Source organism: Pteropus vampyrus, unplaced genomic scaffold, assembly GCF_000151845.1.
Source record: "Pteropus vampyrus isolate Shadow unplaced genomic scaffold, Pvam_2.0 Scaffold49, whole genome shotgun sequence".
Taxonomy (NCBI): Eukaryota; Metazoa; Chordata; class Mammalia; order Chiroptera; family Pteropodidae; genus Pteropus; species Pteropus vampyrus.
The window spans coordinates 5725270-5736100 of record NW_011888830.1 but is presented as its reverse complement, the minus strand read 5'-3'; the positions used below and the strand labels follow the sequence as shown (position 1 = coordinate 5736100).

At 44.5% G+C, this 10831-nt stretch overlaps 1 protein-coding gene across 1 annotated transcript in view; it reads left to right on the top strand.

The window, feature by feature from the left end:
• Positions 1–10831, top strand: part of TAF3 (TATA-box binding protein associated factor 3) — a 142512-nt gene that overhangs the window by 94341 nt on the left and 37340 nt on the right. The gene's annotated exons all lie outside the window — the stretch shown is intronic.

The following is a 10831-nucleotide window of genomic DNA, read 5'->3' as shown; positions in this document are numbered from 1 at the left end:
CAGGCTGTCTTCTGAACATTAAGGTCTTTGGAGTTGATGAAATGAGACATGAGTAGAGACATAAAAACCAAAAGTTTAAACAACTGATTTTCTTTCTCCCTGTCAAATTTATCATTTGGTACTGAATCAATGTTTCTCTTACAGTCTCAAACTAGATCACGCCAAATTTGGGCTTCTTTCTAATCTTGCTTCTTAACAGCCATTGTGAATTATACCGAGCTTGCTTTTTTTAGTGGTTTCACTAAAACCTGTAGGACTATATGCGCATAGTTGGGGGTCAGGAAGAAGGCGGCCGCGGGGCAGCTCCCCGTAGGCCAGGTGAGTGGAGGGTGACGGCCGTGAAACGGTCTGCGCTGCCGCCGCTGCCAGCGTCCTTTGAACGTCTGTGTGAACGGTTTTCAGGACGATTTCACGCTGAATTTTCGCCGATGGCTCATGATAATCCTGTGAAGTTAGTAGGGTCGACAGTATTCTGTGTGTGTTTGGATAAAGAATCTCGCGCTCATCGGTGCGAAGGAAGGAGAAAGGGCTGGTGCCGGACACTGGGGTCATCTTCTAGTCCATCGCCGTTTCCATGGTAAAGAAACGCTGCCCTGATGGTAACGTGTGGCGTGAAATAAAGAACGTGCTCTGAACACGGTCCCGTAACCAGAGTGGTGGGGCGAATCAGCCTGGGAGAAAGATGGGTACGCACGACCTAGCTGGTGAGTGAGATGTCCCATGTAAGTGGGTACCAAAAGAAAAAGAAAATGGACAACATAGGGCATCAACCAAGTTACCACTTATCTAAGCTCTTCCCTCTGAGTCACAGGTTGTAAGTGTCCCTTTCTTGGGCCCTTGGATTTTAGGTATGTTCAGTTTAATGTTGCTTTAATAACCAAAATGGCTTCTCCATATTAGAAAGGACAGAGTAAGCATTTACTAATTTAGAACGACTGTCATATTTCATTGATCCTAAGACACCATCAGTCAGAAGCAAGGTTCTTCTATGTATCACTAAAGAAACAAAAATACACAGTGTCAATTGGACTATGAAACAATTCTTATCATATACAATGTTTCTAACTACATAGAACAAATATTCCTTTAAAGTGTGAATGGTTTGTTGACTGAAACATCAGGAGTTACAGTGTCCAGTAAGTCTACCAAGAATGACAGTCAAGTTCACCATGCTCAGGCCATTCTGCTGTGTCACTGTCGCTTGTCCAAGTGACGGAGACAAGATGCTGTTGACTAGAAAACACATCGCAATTTCGGAATTGCATATTTAGCAACTTAGAATGAATGAAATATGATAAAATTTTTCTTATTTTCCTAATAGTAATACTACTGAAGAAAATATTTGTAAGCTTGTGCTAATCGCTTAGCAGCCAGAGGCAAACGTGGTTTGTGTCTTTGCAAAGTTTAGTTGGGGGAACAGGTAAGAAGAAATGCATTAACAATCAGTTACCAATTCTAACTCTCTGTTTTGGAGTTGGCGGGTGGCCAGAGAATACTTCTTTGAGAAGACAGTACTTAAGCTCATGACTTAAAAGGCAAGAGAGGGACAAGCAGAGAAGTAAGGAAGGGAAGAGCGTTCTGAGCAGAGCGGGGCAGAGTGTGTTTGCGTCCATACCCAGAAGAGGGGGAGAAGTTGGTGTATTCCAGAAATTCAAAGAATGGTCATGCGGCTGGAGCAGAGCGTTCTGCACATAGCTAGTTCTTCGGATTGAAACTAAAATATGTCCCAGTTTGGATTTGGAACACTGTCTTGCCAGATATGGTCACAGTGTTAAAGTTCGCAAGGCATATTTATTTAATCTTTTCATTAACTGCCTTCTAAGGACTGGAATCACTTTGCAGGAGAATCTTTCATTTTAAGTCGGTACTCCATAAAAGCATGCGGTGTCGATGAGGTTATGGCCATGTAATTATATATAGTTGATCCGCATTATGCATGGGTTCCGTGTTTGCAATTACACCCACTTGCTAAAATGTAGCCTCAAAATCACTTTCACGCTCATTCTCAGACGCGCAGAGTAGCAAAAAACTTGAGTTGCCCAGCACACACGTTTGCAGCTGAGTTTGAACAAGGCGACCCTCTGCCTCGTTATTTCAGCTTTCATACTGTAAACAGGTGTCATTTCCAAGGTCTGTTTAGTGCCATGTTTTTCATATTTTTCGCTTTTTGTTGCTCTTTGTGCCGTTTAAAATGACCCCAGACACAATGTTGACCTGCTGGCTAGTGTTCCTGAATGCGAGAGGGTGAGCTGAGCCTTCAGAGAGACGACGTGTGTCAGAGCAGCTTCCTTCAGGCACGACACAGCGCTCTTGGCCGTGAGTCCAGTGCCACCGAATCAGCGACATATCGTAAATGAGGTGTCCTTAAACAGAAGCGCGCGTGAAACGGGGTTACATACTGATCCACCAACGAAAACGTTTGGTGAGAGCCTCGTGCGAACCTAGCCATCTTCCCTCAGAAGCAGCGGTTCAGTTTTCGCTACGTTAGTGCTCGCGGCACCTTTCTAAGAACGTCACCCCTACGAATGACACGAATCCACCGTACGTGCATGTATGAACAGACCATTAACATGGCGCGGCGCAGCAAGCCACCCCAAAATTTAGTGACTTAAGACAGCAGCTGTGCATTAGCTCGCAATTGTGCGGGTTGGTGTTTTGGGTTGGCTCAGCTGTGCGATCCTTTTGCCGGAAGCGGCCGGGCTCGGCTTTGCATTTGCCATCAGCTGCCGACCAGTGTGGTCTCACTCCTACGTCTGCCGATGTGGCTGGGGCGCCACGCCGTGTGTGTCTCACCTCCCAGCAGGCTCACCTGGGCTCGCTCACATGGGGGTGGTCGCAGGTTTCTCCGAAGCAGCAAGAGGGCAAGCCCCCCATGCCAGGGCTTTCAAGCCTGTGCTTCTGTCGCATCTGCCAACTCTGACCATCGGCCAAAGCAAGTTACGTGGCCACCCAAATCCTAGGAGGCTCCATGTCTAAGGGCGGCCCGTGGAAATGGCGTAGATGAGGGAGGGGAAGGGCTTCTTTTTTCTACACTCTGACTCAAACATGAAGAATTCGCTGGGTTCTCTACTTGCTTCTGGTCGTCAGAAACCAGAGGTAGGACTCTCTGTGAACCCAAATAGGCGTAAAGGGAAGCTGAAGTTCAGAACGAGCAGGCAGCTGCACAGCCAGTCATTGGCAGAGGCGGGTCACGTACGTCTGTGTGATCGCAGAGTTTTTTTTCTTTCTCTGCCGTTTTGCCTTCTGATAGATGAATGGCCAATTTGCCTAATTTGTCTAGTTCTGAGGAGAAAAAAAACTGTGGTTTCACAAATACAGGAAAGAAACAACTGCCATTGTCATGGAAAAGAAACTGTATTCCATGCAGAGTCTTCCTGTTCCAGAATCGTGGTTAGTGTGATTTGTGAGTGTGTGGCGCTCGGTTATGGGTTCGATTTGCACCCAGGGCTTACGTCCTGGGTGTGGGATCTCAGTTGTATTAGAATTTACTCTGCAAGACTTAAAGGAAGATGATTAAAATATTAGAGATACTGACATTGTCTGAAGAGATCTCTTCGTATTTATTTTTCTTTAAAAATCCACAGCACTACCATAGCCAGGCCCTATTATGCTGTTGTAATCATAGTTGAACCAAGAAGGGTGATTAACGATAGCAATTCATTGTATCTGAGGAGGAGAGAAAATAGGAGATGTTGTCGTTATCATAAATCATATCATAAATAACCAAAAAGAAGCACTCAGAACGCTTGCGTGGTGTCAGCAGCCGGCCCAGGACGTAGCCATAGAAACCCAAAGTCACATTGTTATCTCACTCCCGCTGCGGTGATGTGATACAACAGTATTAACATATAGATTAGGCCATTTATAATGCCAGGTGTCATTTCAGGTTGGCTCGCTTATATAGCGTTTTAGTTTTTTATTGTGCGGAATATTAGTAAAAAGGTGCTTTTTTACAGGTCGGTGTGTGTATAGGTATTACAACACATCATCTTCCCTCCGCTATTGATTTATTGTGTTATTGATTGGTTGTACTGGATGGATTGTCATCGCCTAATTGTCCTGCCTTTGCTAGTAGTTTCATTTTTTTAAGTAAATAGGTTTGTTTACAAAATACCTACCCACTTATCCACGTTGAGTTGTGTGTTAAGGGTCTAGTTTCTGTTATATTACAGGCAGGGGAAATAGATGGGGTTTAGAATTTAGCCTCATTTGGAACTCACAGATAACCGCTGAATGGGGTTACGATTGCGTCTGTATTGCTCCGGTCGCTGTCTTTCCCGGGCACCCATGTCTGCCTGTCTCCCAGGTGCCTGGGCCTCCCCTCCTCCCGGCACCTTCCCCCCTGACAGCACCCTGCGGTCCAGACCCATTGAATTCTCAAGTCACCTCACTTAGGTTCCGTTTTCTCTGAGTCTCCTTACCTCATAAAGTAGGATAGCGTCATTAGCTTTATAGCCTTAAAAATATTTCAGTGGCAGAACTTTCAAGATACGGCCTTTATGCCAGATGTAAATCAAGAGGTCAGAATGCCAAGCATCGTTGCACGTGGTCAGAGAGACATGTAGGGGCAGAAGTAGCCCTGTCCTGCCCTGTGGGTCCTCCCACGTGCCTGGCCAGCTGCACGTGGACATGGCACTGGAAATGAAACTCTCGAGGTCCAATTCGGAACTTACATTCTGCAGATGAGAAGACTCGGGTCTGGGAGAGTAAACGGGCCGTTCAGTCGCGGCCCTGGCACCGGATCCCAGGTGTCAGTGCAGCTCCCTTTCTAGTCAACGTGCGATTTCTGTCTTCACGTCCCCGGATGTGGCTGCCTGGGTGCCTCGTACCTGTCCCCGCCACTGCACCTGAACTATGGCCACAAAACATGGTTGATTCTTAAGGATAGGCAATCATGTCTTATTCAACCTTATTTCCTAGGATCTAACATAGTGCTTGCCGCAGTGGTATTCGGAAGTTATTCAGTAGATGGATGGGGGGTGGAGGGGCAGGGGGCGGGGATGGCTGGGTGACTGGGTGGGTGGACGTATATTGATGGATGGATGGATGGATGGATGGATGGATGGATGGATGGATGGATGGAAGGATGGATAGACAGACGGACAGACGGATGGGTGGATGGATGAGTAAGGAGTGAATGAATGAGCATTAGTAGCACTGAGTCACTTCAAAGAACTGGTTACAATAACTATACCTAATATCCAGATAAATTGAATAGTGTTCTTGAAAAAAATATGTATTTTAAGTTAATTCTTTCATTTTTGTTAATAAAAGAGGACTCATAAAAACAGTGGGACGCATAAACTAATAGGAAAATAGAAAAGTCGACATTGCTAGAGATTAATTTCTTCATGTATATTTCCCAAAAAATCAGAAATCTAATTTTAAATACATTTAATTTTGGATGAAATATATGCATATAGCATTTTATTGTCTCTATATTTAAAATTTAGAACCGCAAGTGTATTTTCTGCTTAGTTGAAGATCATGCCACTGAATTTGAAAGTTGCATGCATCTGTGTAGTTAATGAGATAAAAAGCTTTCATGCCATATGCAAGCAATTTCCTTTTTTTCCCTAATGTCCATAAGCTTTTTAGATTATAGAGTTTCTTTAAAGGCATTTACTCTTCTAGTTAAAAAGATATTTTGTTCTAAGTCAATATTTATAGTAGCTTAGAATTAACCCCTAAAAATTCCTTTTGGTGTGTTCAGACCTTATTGCCTTGTTTTGTTTTTGTTCGAGAAGTTTGGTGAAGAAGCATATTTTTCTCATTACTCCTCTGGGAAATGTAGCTGTGTGGGTTATTTATTTGTATCATTAATGAAGGGAAATTGGAATGGACTTTGTAGAGTCTCCCCCCTCCCATCAACATTTATGAAGTTTTCAAAAGATGTACATGAATACGAATCCATTTTATTTCTTAGATAATTTAGAAAGAATTTTGACAATTGTTCTACAGTCACGCACTGAAGGCGAATGTTAGTGGGTGAATCTGGGTGCAGAGTATTCATGAGTTCTTTGTAGTATTCTTACACGTTTTTCATACATTTGAAATTATTTCAAAGTAAAAAGTTAAATAATTTTGCAATCAGATGTTGCCTTGAAATCATTGATTATTTCAATGAGAAGATGCTTTAGAGATCATCTCTGTCTCCCCCTTTCCCATACGTTTTGATAAGATATTCCGCTACTAATTAAATACCTGTTTCAAATTGCATGTCTGCCTGTGGCGATGAATTTGTGCTGAGTCATTTCTGTCGTTTCAGATTGTTTCCCCTTTTTGACAAATGCGAACGCATACCGTTTATGCAGAGGATTTGGCAGAATGGAGTTACTTCTTAAATGCAGTAGGATTTCCCTTTGATTGAATTATAGCATTTCTATTTTAGTGGATTGATCTTTTTAAAAAGTTGTTGATAGTGGACATGAACCTTTACCAGGAACTTGATATATTTTGATTGATAATAGGGGCTCCTGTGCCGGTCTAAATGTGGCTCTTCATGTGTCTTTTTTGTTATTGTTAGCATCTTTCTTTTTCTCCTAGAAGTAAAGGAGTCATGTCATAATTTATGGTATTCTTTGACAAATCACAGTGCTAATTAATACTTATAGCAAATGTCATAACTTTGAAGAAATTCTCCTACCAAAGAAAATCAAATCAAAAGTCTTATCACTGTTAACTTTATCTGCATTTTAACACAAGCAGAAAACACTGGTTTTGTAAATAATTCCTTACTATACCTTCAGCAACATGAGCATTAACCCTTACCCAGAAGTAGCTTCTTTTACTAAAAATATCTTATCCTAAAAAGTGTCCCCAGAATGCAGCCTGCCTCCATCATGGGGGAGAGTTGTTGGGACAGATGGCTGAGGTGGTGGTACTCACTTGACCTGCAGATGCTAACTGGCCCTGTGCTCTTGTTCGATGGTTTGAGGGAGCTCAGAGCTAAGAGAGGGGTTTTTTTTTCCCTCAATCTTCTCAAAGGATTGCAAGGTTAATTTTACAATGTATATCTCTATTTTTGACCAGCATTATCTAATAGTTCGAATACTTACTGAACTCTAATTAGCCATTAATTTCACTGCGCTCTCGAGGCAAATGATGCTCATGTCCTCGTCCTCTGGATCAAGGAACTAAGCACTAAGAAGTTGAGAAACTTGTTTAAAATCTCACAACTAATAGTTTTCCTTGAACTGGTTTTTTTCCCCAATATTTGTTTATCACATATATACAGAGTCCTTTCCTCCAGTTTCCAAATATTGAAACAACAGGAAATGAGTTCGTTCTGTGGAAATAAACACCTTTAAAATACTTCTCATATCACGACGTCACCCTTTGACTGGGAACGCAGCTTTTATTCTGCTGCTGTGTTAAGTTAGAGCTGGTACCTATGTGGAGTGACATGTCAAGGTCAAATATCTTGTAATAGTCGACTTCTGTAAACCAAACTATATGCTGTTATAGCAAAACTGTTCCCATGGATGAGCATAAGAGGACATTAAAACGCTTGCGGATATTTCATAGATTATTGGTAAATGGTGTTTATTGTAATACACATACACACGAAGAATACTTTATTGCCACTCAACCGTTATCGAACTGAAATTAACATTCAGGTTGGGGTTTGGGTGACCGTGAAGGAGAAACCATTCAGTAGCCATCACATATTTTATCTTATTCCAAACTCTTAGAATATAGAATTAAAATCACTCATGTAATAAAAAAAATTGATGTGTAATCATCAATTAAATCTGTGTCTGAGCAAGCATAAGCTAGATCAACTGTATTCGTTTGTTGGACTCTTGTAGTATTTTAAAATTTTAAATATATTTACTCAAGTGGAAAACTTTCATCCCGGGAGAATGGATTGATAATCGTGGCAGTGAATGAACTACAGCATCAACACAGGTGACTCTTACAGACGTATGCTGGGTGACCGAATCCAAAGAACGTTATAGCCTGATACCACTTACATACATAAAGTTCACAAAGAAGCAAACTGGGTACAAACATGATGAAGCTGTAAAGGAACAAGGGGCGAACGTATAGAAATTGAGAGAGCAGGTGCCTGGGGTGAAGGTGGGGGTGGAGAGAGCAGAGGGCGAATCAGAGAATTTCTCATTCAGAAAAGTGCTGTAAATCTCTTCATACTTGTTCTGATCTTATTAAAGTTCAAGGCTCTTCCAGCAAAATTCTTTTTTCGTTTTGGTTAGTTTCAGTGCTACAATGGAAGCTCTCCCTTATAAAATCTCTAAACGTAAAAAAGAAATTGTAAGTTAAACTATTAAAATTAGCATTTGTATTTTTAAATTTGTATTCCTAAAATCAGGACTTGTAATAGCTTAGCTTTATAAATCATTTATACTCCTCAAACCCACGTGAAGCTTCTAGATGCATACAATTTAGCGGCAGGGACTTGAAAAAAAACAAAAAAACGAAAATAAACAATAAAAGCAAAAATCACAAAAACAGTAACCCCTCCTGGCTTGTAGAGACCACTCCGAATCAAGCCTTATGTTGATATTTTTTTCCCCTTGAACGAGAACAGCCACCATGAATTCGTTCGATGCTGTGCTCCCTGCAGTTCAAATGCGTATCTGGTGTCCGTCTTGCCAGTTCCAGATCGAAAGACCCTCACGCTAGTGAAATAACACGCTGTGCCAAGAACGCGAGACGCTCAGGTGGGCCGAGCCATGACACGGGCCTCCCGTCTGGGGGACCTGGCTCTGTCTTCCTGGTGGTCCCGGGAAGCCCCTTTCTGGGGGCCACTTACGTTAGAGCAGCCACCGAGGCCCCCTCTGGGGACTCAGGCTCCGGGCTGTCATCCAGAGGGAGAGGACAGGTGCTCTGACGTGTCGCCCTTAGATCCTTTCTCCCCACCTTCAGCGTCCGTGGGACGTCCGAACCTCTGGGCCGGCGGGGTGGCAGGTGGTTCTTTGGGACTTAGAAACGTAACCATAATAAGCATTCTGAACTTTGTCGCTCACTTGGAGAGTATTCCAGAGCCGCCTTCTTTCTAATGTCGTACGATTACCCTTGAGCAGATTTGAAGTTTATCCTGCCATTCCGATAAGGATCGGGAAGGGGAAAACGTTCAAGTTCTCTGAATAGGTTGGGTCTCGGGCGAGAGTCGCAAATCTCTTCCATGAAGGACCAGGTAGCAGCTATGCTAGGCCTGCTTTGTTGCTTGTGTAACCACGATCTGTAACCGCGGAAAAGCGGGAAAGGTGGGCGTGGGGGTTGCTGAGCTGCGTGAGGGTGCGCCTGCGGGCCATGCTGCGGAGTTGGAGTTTTGTATTTTAGAATGGTGGTTTTCAACATGTTTCGGCCTCCCAACAAAGAGCTTTTTGGGGAGCTCAGCATGTTAAATGGAGAACCTCAGGCGTAACCTTCCATTTAGTAGTAAGCAGGGGACCAGTCTACGTGCAGTAGCCCCAGAAGGGTTCCACAAGACCCTCAGGCTCCGGGGACACCGCTGCGTCCACAGCTGGCGGTGGAGCAGGGGGCGAGGAGAGGCATGCGGGGGTGCTTCTGACCGGGGGGCGGCGGGCAGGCGGTAGTGCCATTCGCAAGTAACAGTGGTGGTAACTGTGTCTCTCATGGGCCTTGTTCTCTGTGGTTCACAAAGCGCTTTCATATTTGTGGGGTCACCCACTTCCTGGTCACTCCTTAACACCCCAGTGGCGTGACTTCTGCCGTGCCCCTTCCCGCTGGTCGACCTCGCAGGCATTCACTTTGCTCGCCAGCCCTCCTCCTGAAAACTCTTACCTTGCCTCTGACGTCGCCTGATCCCCGCGAATTTCCTCGCCTCCCCTGCTCCCTCTTGTCGTTAGGCGCAGGTGCTGCTCAGAGCATCCGGGCCTGCCCACCCCTCGTCCCTCCCCTGCTGATACCGTCCACTGTCGTGGTTTCATTTATGTCGCCAGACCTCGCACACACACCCGGTCCCGTGTCCCGAACTTCAGGATGACTTCAGCTCCCTGGGAGACACCAGTGGCCAACTGTGCATCAAACCCCGCGTCTGCGCCTGAGCCGATTAACAGCCGTCCTCCTCCTCCGTCTGCCTCCCGCCTCGTCAGTGACCGGCTTCCCCTCTCTCCCTGGGCTCAGGCTGGATGTGGCGTGTGACCCCTTCCTCCACTCTTACACCAGTCACCTATCAGATTCTGTTCGTCCATCTTCAAATGTCATCCGCCTCTGTCACTTCCTGCTTGTTGCCACTATTCTAGTTCAGACACTGTCACTTACCTTCATCATTTCAGTGACCACTAACTTGTCACCGCTGCATTAGTGTCTGTTACCGCCCATCCGTCATATGTGTTCCTGCCAGAATAATTTTGCTAACATATGCCCCGATATATGTCATTTTCTCCCTTGTCTAAAAATCTTCACTAAGTCCAAACTACCAGTAGAATGAAAATCATTGTTCATTTTTCTGGAATTCAAAATTTCTGGCATCTAGATGTGACCTTACTAAACTTACCTTCTAAACTTATCCCCCATTTTGTCCCCTGATTTCCAGACAGATTATTCCCTGGTTCTTCTACACATCCTGTGTCCCACCTCCGTCTCTTTGTCACCCGTTCCTGTGCTTCATTATTCCCCAGCACTAGAAATCCAGAATGCCGCGTAGCCAGTCAGGTCTCCCCGCCTGTGACATCGCCGCCACCTGCTTCTCGGAGCTACTGCAGCGCTTTGTCTTACGGCGCTGCTCATGCCGTGTCTGATGCACTTGTACAGCGTCCCCTGCTAAACCACAAGCTCTCCTAGGTCACGATTTGTTTCTGATCGAGTCCAGGAGTGCTCCCGGCCTTCATCGTGCGCTGCG